The 13,060-nt window shown below is 44.7% G+C and overlaps 1 protein-coding gene and 1 long non-coding RNA gene across 12 annotated transcripts in view; one reads left to right on the top strand and one right to left on the bottom strand.

Annotated features, from left to right (window-relative positions):
• The window catches only part of PHF21A (PHD finger protein 21A), a 137,368-nt gene extending 127,524 nt beyond the window's left edge, over positions 1-9,844 (bottom strand). The window contains exons 1-2 of one of the 8 annotated variants that reach the window (XM_064658025.1): positions 9,380-9,844; positions 8,658-8,789 (exon numbers count right to left, since the gene is read on the bottom strand). The gene's annotated coding sequence lies outside the window, so the exon portion shown is untranslated. Of the gene's footprint in view, positions 1-8,657; positions 8,790-9,096; positions 9,212-9,379 lie in introns of those variants that run through there. The other 7 variants (XM_064658018.1, XM_064658019.1, XM_064658017.1 and 4 more) reach the window with 7 other exon arrangements.
• Positions 9,845-9,945: 101 nt separating this feature from the next.
• LOC135415772 (uncharacterized) lies at positions 9,946-12,796 on the top strand. Of its 4 annotated transcripts, XR_010431265.1 has the most exons (6): positions 9,946-10,153; positions 11,281-11,413; positions 11,548-11,689; positions 11,789-11,890; positions 12,111-12,227; positions 12,399-12,796. It is a non-coding gene; the product is annotated as an uncharacterized LOC135415772 (long non-coding RNA). The 4 variants fall into 4 exon arrangements; XR_010431262.1 differs by lacking the exon at positions 11,281-11,413 and having other exon boundaries at positions 9,964-10,153; XR_010431263.1 differs by lacking the exon at positions 11,281-11,413 and having other exon boundaries at positions 9,965-10,153; positions 12,115-12,227.
• The last annotated feature ends 264 nt before the right edge of the window (positions 12,797-13,060 follow it).

Raw genomic sequence — 13,060 nt, 5'->3', positions numbered from 1 at the left:
GATGCTTATCAGAGACAATTATTGCAAGCTAAGCAGCAGTGAAATGGTATCTGGAGCTCCAGCTAGATGTAAATTAGCAAAAAGCTTCATTATTAGTAATATAGGCCATTGTAGTCCTTTATTATAGAGTTATAAAAAACGTTTGTTAGTGCAGGGTGGGGAGCTGGATTTTTATTGCAATTTTATTGTTTGGGCTTTTTTTTTTTTGGTTAGTCCATCACAAGTCAGGTTATTCAAATTTTAGACCAAACATTTCAATTGGGGCAGTTTTGTCACACTGGCAAAAAGGGATAGAGGCAAAAAGTATTTCTTGGACACATCAAGGACTAATTTCTGGCTTTCATGTAAAATTTTGTTGTGTTAGCAAATTAAGCAAAAGCCCTGAATTAATAGATTCCAAGTTCTTACAAAGCGTTACAAGAGCTCAACATTAGCCACTTTTTAAAGGAATAGCAAAGGCACTAGGAGCCAAAGTACCCACTGTGAGATCCCCCAAGGGTCAGCAGCAGCATCTTAAACAGGCAGTAGATTCTTCAGATTTTGTCTAGTGCTTCAGCCCTGCCAAATCCACTTAAAACTATCTTTTTTGGGGAAAAGAATGAAATCCTGGTACTTTCAATTCAACTGTGAAGCTTCCCATCAGCTTGAGCAGGGCCAGGATTTCTTCCCAGATCAGGACAGATTTGCTCTTATGAGATAAGAAGTACTTACAGAAAAGTTTTTATTTACAACTATGCATCAAACCCTTTTGTACATCCCTATTACCCATGTTCCTTATCTAGAATACCCTGATACAGCAGTGTTTACAAAGGGCACTGTAGCAGGCTCTCTACAGAGGGTAAAATGTCCTTGAAGGACAAGATACATCATCTTTCCACTACTATAGATTTATCTTGGTTTCTTCTCCTGCCTGTTTTGTAGGTCCAATCAGCCAATGAAAGGGAATTTCATCCTTGCACAGCAACAACGAGAGCCTTTCTAATCATGTCAAGATACTAATAGTAACTATTTCAGCTAACAGTGTGTCCTGTCAGCAATTTGCTTCCCATGGGCTACGAAGGGGCTGGGAACACATAAAGAGAACTATTTTACTAACTGTTTACACAGTCTGTTACAGTTACAGTGTAGGTAGGGTTTTAGATGTATCTCGGTAGATCTACTTTTTTGCATCGGTTTTAAACAGAAATGTCAGCAACGTACAGTGTGTACAACCCATCAGTGCTGACAAAATACACTGTCTCAAGAAAGCTACTATCACTTAAACATCTGTCATGTATATAATCTGTACAGGTGAAGGAGGAAGCAGCTTTTCCTTAGGTTTTGGGGGTTTTTTGCACACCTATGAGGCAAATATGAACTCTGAATTCACAATGCATGGAATTTCTGGACACTTACTAAAAGAAGGATTTTGTCACACAGACTTAGATTACAGTGATTACAAAGGAGATACTTTCCAACATTAGAAGTTCGGAGGTCTTAATCTTAGTGCTACTTATACACATTCTGATTTCAGGCATTCAGTTATTCTCTCTGACTTTGGCAGGATTTAATGTAAAACACATGTGACTTTTTGCAAGACTGGAGCTCTAATTACTTTATCTGAAAACATAAAAAAATGTTTATATCTTATTGTTTGGCACTTAAATATAAACCTTTTTATATCTCTTTCTCATACAAACTGAAGAGCAAAGTTAAAGTTAAATGTTCACTCACTTGAAAATTAACTGCAGTATCCAAATCATGGCACATCAGACTACAGCAAACACTAAACTTGTTTCTGGCTGAACAACTGAAATCAAAATAATGTCCATGTTAATTGTGGCAAATCCCACTGAGCATCTTGTGTGGAAATACACAGTTCTTATGGATATAAAAGCAAGCATTTTGAAAAGTTACTATTCTTCTACCCCTAGTTCAGACACGTCACTTACTTTGATGTGAATTCAAGTACAGCGGTCAAGACTCAAATACACCTTACAAAAACTGCCAGATGTGCTCTGCTTTGGTTGCACCTGCCAGTACCTGTGTGTGAGTCTCTGTGTCCCCTTGGGAATCAGAGATGGAGTCACCAGCCCCTACAGCCAGAACACAAACTGGGTCCCCTGCTCTGTTGCATAAGGCACCTATGTCATCACTTGCTCTCAAGAAACACAGCAGAGAAGCGAGATCTCGGCAGGTAAAAACGCCACTCAAATTCCCTCTCACTCTGACAGAAACCCACTGCGACAGTTGGGCAGCAGCTGGAAAGAACAACATGGCTGCCATACTGCCAGTAACAGAAATCTCCTTCTGCCGTATGTTTCCATCCATAGCACTAATTTGAAAGATTAAAAATTCCCAGAACATCAAACAAGATACTTGCAATCAGAGACAAAGCAAGGTGTTAGTGCAATTATTAATATATTCTTTGTGCAAAAACACATAAGCAGTTGGAAGTTGGAAGGCTCCCTTCATCCACTGCTTTTCTCTAAAAATACTGCCCAACTACAAACTGTCTTCAACTTGTAAATAAAAATACCTGGTTGCTACACAGGCTTAAGCTGACCAACAAGAACTGTGTAAGGTATTGAGGACTGGGTTTCCAGAACACTGTAGCATCTTTAACTCTTCACTCCAAATCTCCAATTTCTGCTCATGAAAACTACAGGTCCCAGGATGCCTTAGGATATCACAATCCAGGCAGGCCATTCTGATAAAAACACAGCATAGCACGTTGGGGCCTGTAGTTTCCACAAGCCACACTCTTGCTGAAGATGAGACCAGATGTAGGCCATATTGCACACTTCCAGAGGCCCACAAACAACACACACAGCGTAAGGGGACACTGCTGCTACTAATCATCAGGTAAGCTGGACTGATATCCAGTTCTCCTATACTGAAGTTAAGAGGCCAAAGATTTCAGCAAAAATAAACATCAGCTAACCAACAGTCCTTAAAGAATAATCAGCAGCTTGGCTACTTTTAAACATGCAGAATGGGCCGTAGCTTTTTATCATCTTTTACTAAAATACAATAAGAATTTAAGGGTTTTTTTCTCCCAAGACTGTTACATTTAATAACATTAAAGCATACTCTTCTGAATACCAATAAGAAAAGTATGTTTGGTGAGGGGCACATTCTCCCTGTCCAGAATTTAGTAATCTGGAAATAAATTGCGCTCTTCCTCCATTTCTACAACATGCTGAAGCAGGGGCTTGCTTCTCTTCTGAGAAAAAGCAGTGCTTAGCTGAAAATTAAATAGCTGTGTCTCAGCGTAGGCCTCAGAGAGGAATACGCTGTACTTCAGTAAAGGGAAAGGCAGCTCCCCCTACCAGTATGTTTTAAGAAGGTTTTCACCCAAGAAAGAAACAACCAGAGAACAAAATGAATAAGTCCTCGTTTCTTTTCCTTCCCTTTTCCCTGAGCTCTGGATTATTATTATCAAAAAACAGTAATATGCACATATAATACCACCTAAGTACTTATATGCTTCCTTAGTCCTTGTAGTACCCCACAGTCTTTGCAGCACTTCCAGGCTAGCAGGCAGCACACCTGCAAAAACATGCAAAAGAAAAAGGACCATGTAAAAGGGAAAGACTGGGCCAAGAGAAAGACAGCATCCCGCAGAAAGAAATGGTGATGCTTCAATCACCCAAAAGTCATCCTGATGCACTTCCCTACTGAGGCAAGAGGCCTCAGGAGCATCTAAAGGTTTTGTCAACACAGCAATGCCGTCCATAGGCCAAAGACAGCTGTTGCCATAGTTACTATCAGCCAGCTTATCAGAAAATAATTATTGCGATTCCTCGGAAGTTTTGTTAAAACAATTAAAAGCTTCAATAGGATACCACTTGATCTCCTCAATTAACTGTTTGCAACTACACTGCCTTTGGGATCCACATGGTTAACAACGCTTGGATCTGCAGTGTTGAAGAGGAACAAGGGCAGGAATCAATGTTCCTTCTCCCTTTCCTACTGACAGCTTGTATTTCACAGGTAGAAACAAGGAAACCAAACCACCGAAAGCTTGGCTGCTCTGCTGGAGTTCTCTCGCAGGCCTGGACACTGAGTCCAGGCACAGGCCATCTTAAGAGTCACAGGCTCAAATCTGCCCTTGTTTGTTTTAACCACTGACATATCTATACTGCGATTCAAGAAACACACAGACTACATTTTCAAAACCTATTTCTAATTACACTTGCAAAGATAGTCCCTCAATTCAGAGGCAGCCATCATAACTTCTGTATCAAGCGAACTTTCTCTTTTTGACTACAAGTGCAGTACTGTCAGGTGGAGGGGCAGAATAAGAAAACAAACATTTCAAGAAATTGAGAAGCATAGAAGCTATGTGAGCGTGGCCTAGGACTGAGATCATACGAAGCAGAGTCTCTCTCCTCTGCATACCACTTAAAAATGCATTCCCACCAGTAACAACAAACATTAGGCAGGGGCTGGGGGTCTAGCGGGGGTGGGGGTGAAACATTTGTTTTCTGGTGTGAGGTTTTTTAAAGCATGCTTTGAGCATCCAATCTCTTCTAATCCAGGAGTGAGTACTTGTATTAACAGTGAAGAAGAAATCTCAGGCATGAGGGAACGAATAATAGGTCAAACCTTATAGGCAAAGAGCTTTTAAGGCACGAGGTACTTGATAATTCCATCAGAGATATTAAAATGATATAAACAGTAATCAGAAAATAAATGCTGCAGAGAAGCCTATATCAAGTAGCACTTTTCCTCAAAACCTGGCATGATCAAAGTATTAAAACAAAAGACTCTGTGGTAAACTTGAGGCTTTGTTAGGACAGTAGACGGGTCAATCCTCTCAGACCAAAAGAAGGGTCCTGCCAGAACTTTCTACAGCTACAAAAATTATTTTAGGGACAGACAATTCTAACTGCAAAATCTGACTGCCATGTGAGTGCACCTTTCCTCATCACTAAATACATTTTAAAAACTCTCGATTTCTATATATTTTACAGCCATTCTATGAGCTATACTTGCCACTTCACTTTTGTAAGGTTTTGACATAACAAAAGTAGAATCAAACAAACTCAAAATCATAAAAGTGAGGAGTCCAGTGAGAACTTGGTACGGTGCAGGAGCCACAAATTATTTAAAACTTTCAAAAGAAACACAAGGGCTTTTCTCTTTTAAATGAGACTGTACTTGCAATAAGGAAAAAAAAAAAAGAAAGGGAAATAAGAAAACACAAAGTTACCCCCCGTCAAATGTAAATAAAATTCTTTTTTGCCTGCATAATGCATCTCTCTACCACCAGCATAAGCCAAACACTGGCTTTGTGCTGTACTGAACATGAAATATTAATGTAAGATACCTATAAAAACTATCCTTTTATACCCTCTATTTACATGGTAAAGAAGTAAGTATCTAGCCCCTTGCATTCAGCAGACATCTCAAACCCTTCTGTGCTCTGCCCCACCTTTCCAGTATATGGTTTGTTCCTAAATAACCTTTGTGCTGTTAAAATACATCAGAAACAGGATGTGAGCTGCTTTCTGGCACAGAGTAATTGAACAAGGGCAATTCACGAACATACAGGAGCCAGGCCTTTTGTAGAGTCTTACACTTCTAGTATACAGCTACACATGTGACTGCACAGTTGTGAGCATAAAGGGTGAAGGGGACAGTGAAGAAATACTATTAGAAGCTTAATAATAGGTTTTTAGCACTGCTCCTTCTACACAAGAAGCCTCTCTCGAAGGAGAGGCTTTACAGTTCACATCCCTGTATGGTGGCCCCTCAAAAAGCAAAGCCCTATCACAGCTATGAAGTTCTTTCTGGAGGATTTTAAACAAGTAAAACCAATAAACCAGAAACAATAGTAAAAAAGACTAAGTCACCAACATGTGTTTCTCACATGATAGTCATCTTGAGTTTCTGGTATCCACAAAAAATGCGAATAACATATGAAATAAGATAGTCCATCAAGGTTCCTTCAAACTGGACTAAAATGAAAGAGAAATCTCCATTGTAAACAATTTCCAGTATCAATTCATTTGACCAAATAAAGTTCTTCAGAGCTCTGAGAATAAGTATAAAGGAACTGAACAGCTACAATGTGTTCATTATAAACAAACTGCATGAGCAACCCAAGTGATAGCCAGGCTCACTATCAAAGCTTTCCAACTGAACACGGAATTTTACAACTTTCTAAGGAGTCAATAAAACACATTTTATTTTCAAAAACAAACAAACAAAAAGTGCATGAAAATTGTATCCCTTGTACAGATCCACTCCAAGACATTTTTAACTATTTTTTTGAACCATAATTTCTAAGTTGAACAGGCACATAGAAAACGTCATCTCTAAAAAAAAAGGAGAAGTTGAAGTAAGAACTATTTAGGCCCAATTCTTGAAGCACAGCTGAAGCTGAACGGCTTAGGGTTACAAAACCTAAAATCAAAGCAGAGATTTCACCGTTGAAGCCGGAAAACACAACAGCACCTTTTTTTTTTTTCTGAGCAACATAAGTTTTAATTTCCTCATTTTGCTTTAAGTTCTTTGAAAGAAAAGTTTTTTATTTTCATTCCCTAAAGAAAGAAAACCACTTTCAAATGCCTTCTTCCAATTCATAACAAATCCAGTTCAGGGAGCACATAGAGAAGAGCAAAGATTAAAAGCTTTCCTGCAGAAATCTTACAATAACTAATGGCAAAATAATTATTAATTACAAAATACTTCTCAACACAACATTTTGAATTATACACGTTAGCTTTGCTAGTTAAATGAAAAATCAACAAAATCCACAATGGGATCCACTCCAAGTTTCTTGTCACTCGGGCCAGTACAGCTAAAACGCAGGGATATGACATAGGTGACATCCAGCTGGTGGCAAGTACTCTCAGTGAGCAAGCACCTACCTTCTGCTAGACAACGGGTCTCTTAAGACCTTGAAGAGACACTCTACACATGCTACTATGCAACATGAAATCAATGGATAAAGAAGTTGCTTCATAATCCCTCTGTATGAGCTCAAACTCCTAGCTGATGTAACTATCATAAAATAATCTAATTTCTCTACCACAGTAAAGTTGAAAGGTTTAAAAACATGGAAGAATCACATCATTTTTTTAAAATACAGTTTTAAAGTTTCATTAATTGAGCTACAGAATTCCTTTCTAGGAAACAATAATAAAAAGTGCCCCCAAAGAGGCAGTTTCATTTAGCTATCCTGAAGCACGCACAGATATGAATAAAATTCTCAAAGTCTGTGATCTTTCTACTTAAGTGTGGTAATTAACTTCTTTAACTAATATGAGTAGCTATGCATATTTTTTATTTCTTTTTTCAAGATCCTGTTCTCAGTAGTAATTTAATATCACTATTTAATATAACCTATAAAGTTATATCATACATGATCACTAACAAGCTTAATATAAACGTTTTAGCATTTAACCTGGTAGAAATAATGAATTTTATATTTTTAAGGGTTGTTTTTTTTTTCCTAAGGCTTTGAAAAGAATGTTATTTTTCTCACAAATTAAGCCCCAAAATAAGCCCATCTTTATCAAAGTTAAAAATTCCCCTGCTATGTAGCAGATCCAGCCCCACCAACTAACCCGGTGAAGGACAGGAAAGCCAGAGGAAGCTGACTTACAAAACTGAAACTAAGCAGGTGTCTTCATTGTTAGAAGTGAGCACAATGGGGAAAAAAAAGTAAACAGACAGCCAAAATCCTTCTTATTTCTGATACCTGAAAATCTACAGCTAAGCAAAAAAGATGCATCCATCTATAAATCTATGTATCTATCTTGGTGTACAGGAGAATCCGCCCTTTAACCTGATAACAAGCAACACCACAAGAAGATTTCCGTGGCCCAAAAGAGCCTACCCCTTACTGGAGCCCTGCCATTACGGAGCGCACATCCCCACCTGATTTCTCCACGCTCAGACCTGCCGTACATCACAGTACACAACTTTCCCGTGACACGCCAAGTTATTACCCCCAGTGGGACCTTTTTACATGCAGTCTCCACAGCGAACAAAAGTTCATTGTCAAGCTCAGCGCTTGGGCCCAAACAAATATCCAAAGGGGGTAGGAGGAGGAGAAAGGGGGGAAGCACTCCTATCCACAATTATAAGATTTGCAGGCAATCACCGTTACTTACAATTAAAAAGTGGGAACAGGTGTAGGAGATATCATACTTTGATAGCTGAACAAAGAATATTACAGCACGTGACTGAAATGTGATGACATTTGTTCACCAATCGAAAACAAAAGCCACTCTCCAATGGCACTCTTTCCTCCACCCCCAAGAATTAGGAACTTGGAAATCTCTCCATATTGAAACACATCTGTTCATAGCCTCATTTTTTGACACTTGAGAAGAAGTTGAATGAAGAGCTCCATGCATTAATCTAACACGAATTTACCCAAAAAACCTCATCGTACAATCCCATCAGCGCCCACCAAACTGCAGAAGGTAGTTGGGGGGAAAGCTCTACCGACAGCGAAGCTCGGAATAATAAAGAACAGAAAAAAATCAAAACACACACTACCACCAAAAAAAAAAAAAAAAAATCCCGCAGAAAGGCAAGTGAAGAAAGGAGCATGCACAAGAGGACTACACCAAATGGCAGAGTCCCACATAGAGCCCCACTCCACCTACACGGGCGCAGGAGGGAGGGAAAAAATAAAAATAAGGAAGTGTCCGTACCTAATGCCGGAGCAGGAGTGGGCACCCCCGGCCCCCGGCCCCGTACCTGTGCGGGAAGGGCAGCCCCAGGGCGAGAGGGGCAGGCCCGGCTCCGGAATAACAAGTTGCTGAAGAAACGGAATTTTCCCGGCGCTGCTCGGGCCACAAAGACGAATGAAAGGAAGGAGGGAAGGAAGAAAAAAAAAAAAAACGCAGCAGCGGCTTTACTACGAATTATCCATCATCGAGAGCGGCATCATTTCCCAGATAATAATAAAACTTCCCCGACAGCATCGCGGCGAAGGACCCGACCAAGAGAAAAGGGCCTGGAAATAATCATCCTGAAGGAAACCGGAGGGGAGGGGATAAGCCTCCCTCCCCCACCCCATCCCCAGTGCAATGTGTCATCTCCTTCCCCTGCTCCTCCCCCCAACCCCAATGTGTCACCTCCTCCTTTTACCCCAAGTGTCACCCTCCTCCACCTCTCCCGCTCCCGCTCGCAAACTTCTGCCGGGGAGGCCGGGGGGCCGCCCCGGGACGCTCCGCTCTTCCCCGCCACCCCCCCGAGGGAGGGGCCGGGGGCCGTGGCGAAGTTGCTGCTCCTCATCGCCAAGTTGGCCGGAGAGTGCGGGGCGCGCTGGCGCCATCCCGGGGGGCGCGGGGGGGAGAGGGGGGACGGCGCCCGGGGGGCGGGGGGGGGCAGGGAGGAGGAGGAGGCGAATCCGAAAGGTGGGATACTACACCCTGCTGGCGGCGGCGGTGGTGCTGCGGGCCGGCCGGGGTCCCCCTGGCAGGACCTCTCTGTGAGGGGGAGGACTCTTCTTCATAGGGGGAGGGTGCCGGCGCCGCCGCTCCTCTGGGCCTCCCTGTCCCCCTCTTCTGGGCGCCTCTCTCTCTCTCCTCCTCTCACTTTCTTTAAGCTAAGCGGGGAGTGGAAGATGGTAGGTTGCTCCCTTCTCCTCCTCCTCTTCGCTCGCTCTCGCCTCTGTGGGGTCCTTTTCCTTTCCCCTCTCCGCGGGGGGCTCCTCCTGCGGCGGGGAGGAGAGGGCGGGCGGGGAGGGCGGCACGAAGCCGGAGAGGCGCAGGAGGAGAGAAACTGTGACACAAAAACAAGCCGAGAAGCTGAACTCTTCTTCAATCCCATTCACCCGGCCCGGCCGCAGCACCGCTCGCTGGGATCCCTCCGCCACCGGCCTCCCTGCCTGCCTGCCTGCGGCGCGCTCCCGACACGCCGCCGCGCGCGCCCCCGCCCGCCCCGGCCTGGCCCGGCCCGCCGCCGGAGACCCGTAGGGGGAGCGGGGGCCGCTGCGCCCACGCCCACGCTCCCCCCTCCCCGCTGCGACGGAGGGGCGCCGCCGGCCGGGTCCGGGCCGGGGGGGGAGCCGGGAGGGCGGGCTCGGCGGCTTCTCCTAAGGGGGGACTACTTGACGTGTCGGTGCGGCGAATTTATTTCCCTTTGCCTAAGGAACGGGCTGTGCTGCGGCCCCCATTGCCTAGGGAAAAAGCCCGGATGTAAAGTGAGTGAAACTAAAGTAGAGTGAAGTAGGGCACCAAACTCTGCCGGAGCAGCGGCGCCGCCGGCCGCGGCGGGCACGGGGCGGCCGCGCGGCGCCGCACCGCCGGTACCGGGCGGCCGTGAGGGCGCGGGGACCGGGGGGAGCAGCGCGAAGGGCGGGGGGGGCCGCGCGCCTGCCGACCCCCCCCCCCATACACCCCCCCATCACCCCTCCCTCCCCCCTCCCGCCCGGCCCGGCGCGCGGGGCTCGGCGGGGGCGGCGCGCGGGCGCGCGCGCGGCGTCGCGCGCAGGAAGCGGGCGGGGGGAGCCGTGGCGCGTGGGGCCCCGCCGCGAGGGGCTCCGCACAGGAAGTTGATGCAACAGGGCCGCGGGGGGGGCGGGGGGCGCGCGCAGGAAGCGGCGGCGGGAGGAGCGCGAGAGCGGCGGCCTCATCCCCCTGGATGATCATCCCCCTGGATGAGCCGCGGATGCGCCACGGCCCGGCCGGCCGGGCCAAGAGCCGCCCTCCTCCCCTCCCCGCACCGCCGGCCCTGCCATGTTATTCGCAGGAATAGCGCACCCGCTCGCCGCGCGGCCGGGCAGGGAGGGAGGGTGTTCCCTCCCCCGCCTCGCCGTTCGCGCAGCGGGGTTGGCTTATTTATTTATTAACTTACTACTCCAGTGCCGGGCGATGCTGCCATTTGCTTTCGTGCGAGCGGCGCCGCATCAGTTTCCCTGTTTTGTTTTGTTGTTTTTTTTTTTTTTTATCTCTCCTTCCTTTTCTAATTCCCCTCCCAAAAGAAAAAAAAAAAAAAAACCACACCAAAACAAGAGAACCAAAACCAAAAACCATGGCCAGTCAGAAACTTTCATAAGCAGGTTCCAAGCAAGGAAGTTGCACGCCATGGATTAAAAGGTTTCTGCGGTGCCCGTTGGCGTGAAAATCAAATAAACGTGACTTGGGGGCTCCTCGCTCCCTCCCTCCGTCCCTCGCCCCCAGGGGCGGTGCCGGGCCCGCCTGTGCGGCGGCTCGGGGACCACCGTCCCCCCAGCTGCCAGCTTGGGCACAAGGAGCTGCGGGGGGCTGCCCGAACGCGAGCAGCTGACCTGTGCGGGGTCGGTCCTTATCTGCAATACACTGGCTTAAGTTACAGCCATGCCCCTGTGCGTCTCCGCCTTCTGAAAGTCTCCGAAGTCTCAGAAATACTTAAAACCTGGCCTTTATCTCGGAGCCACCATTGCTAAAGCAATGGGACATATTCTGGACGCCGCGGACTTTGCGTGAGCTCTCACAAAAAGACCGGGTTTGATGCAATGCGAACTCCATTTTTTTTAAATAGCCTCTCTCATCACTTTATTTCTTCAGAATGCTCACAAGTTGTGAATAAAAGTAAGTGTTTGCATTATCTCTGCAGATGCTTCAGGAAGTCACGATGAACTCATTATTTTATTGTGAAACTAAATCCATAAAGCAGTCATGATGAGTAACTCGGGGACTTGTCGTAATTGGGCAGTAACGCACAGTTTTATCATCTGGAGGATTCTAGTGGGCTCAATGTGAGTGAGCGTTTACAGCAAGGTTTTCTCTCAACTGTAAAAAAATATTGGGCCATTGTTTATTTAGTTACTGTTATTTTCCTCGTTCTTTTCCATCAGGTGGTTGCCAATTCTGTGTGATTTAATTGTGAACTTTACAACATTTAGTGCCCTTCTTAAAGCTGTAGCTCCTGGACTCATACAATTATGCAAGAAATTCAGGTTTGGTTTTTTTTTTTAATGAAGTTTCTAGCCTGGGGTTTTGTGCATGTGACCTTAGAGACACAAACCTTAAAGGAACAAAAAGGAAAAGGTACAAAGCAAATAGAGTAATCAAAAAATGCCTTTTTTTTTAATGTCACTTTGTTTGGCTTTTTCTTTTTGAGACAATCTCTCCTACGCCGTCTTTTTTTTCTTTCTCTTTTTTTTTTTTTTTTTCAAGCCAGGTATGATACTGAACAGCAGGGCTGATGGAGAACTAAAAAAAGAAAAACACAGAGAATATATCAGAGTGGTTGTGAAATAGCTACCAATAGGTACACAGTTCATGGAATAACAGGTAAGGAAGGGCACGTGGACAGGACTACCAAAAATCTAGCAGCCACTGCAGTAGATTTTTCTTGTGTCCAACACTGTCAAGAAGTGTTATGGTTAGTATAATTAAGATATTACACAGTTTCTAATGAATATATATTTGCTTTTTATACTTCTTTCTACTTTACTTCTACAGCTTTTGAACAGATCAAGTAATCCTGGGACAAGGTCTATTACTGTCAGATCTGCTTGTAGTTTACTGTGATTTCTCCTGGGGCTGGGGCACCGTCCAGCCACCTCCCTCCTCACCCCTCCAGTCTTGAGTCCATAACCAATTCTTAAACACTCTGAAAATCCCAGCCCCAAAACTCTGATTTTCCCCCCTCCATGTAAACTTTTTACTACCAGCCCTTCAAGCTATAGAGGCTGAGTGTTACAGCCAAGACAACCTGGATTTTGATTTTACCTTCAGTTAGAGTTTGAAGCAAGAAGGGGAGTCGGCTTACCCTGAAAACTGTAAGACCAGAGTTGCTTTTTTCCTTCAGATTTTTTTTGATAGACACACCAGAGAAATAAATAACTGAGTAAAGCCAATGTATTTCACTGGTTTTTTCTCTTCCTGGTTAACAAGCAAGTTAAATGAAGCTAGAATGAGTGATTTAAGTGTTTTTAGAGATTTGGCGTGTTTATTCTGCTGAGAAGTCAATACACACAGCCTAAAGTTTGTTTTGGAGATGAACTTTGGACAAAGTTCAAAGGAAAAATAATCATTAGCTGTTACTGTAGATGCACACAGAAATTTTTCATGGTTTGTCTTAGAACTCAAACCCTAATGGGTACTCACACACTGCCCACAGT

This window comes from Pseudopipra pipra, chromosome 6 (genome assembly GCF_036250125.1).
Source record: "Pseudopipra pipra isolate bDixPip1 chromosome 6, bDixPip1.hap1, whole genome shotgun sequence".
Classification (NCBI taxonomy): Eukaryota; Metazoa; Chordata; class Aves; order Passeriformes; family Pipridae; genus Pseudopipra; species Pseudopipra pipra.
Note: the sequence above shows the minus strand (reverse complement) of the source record. Positions and strands in the feature narration are given on the sequence as shown.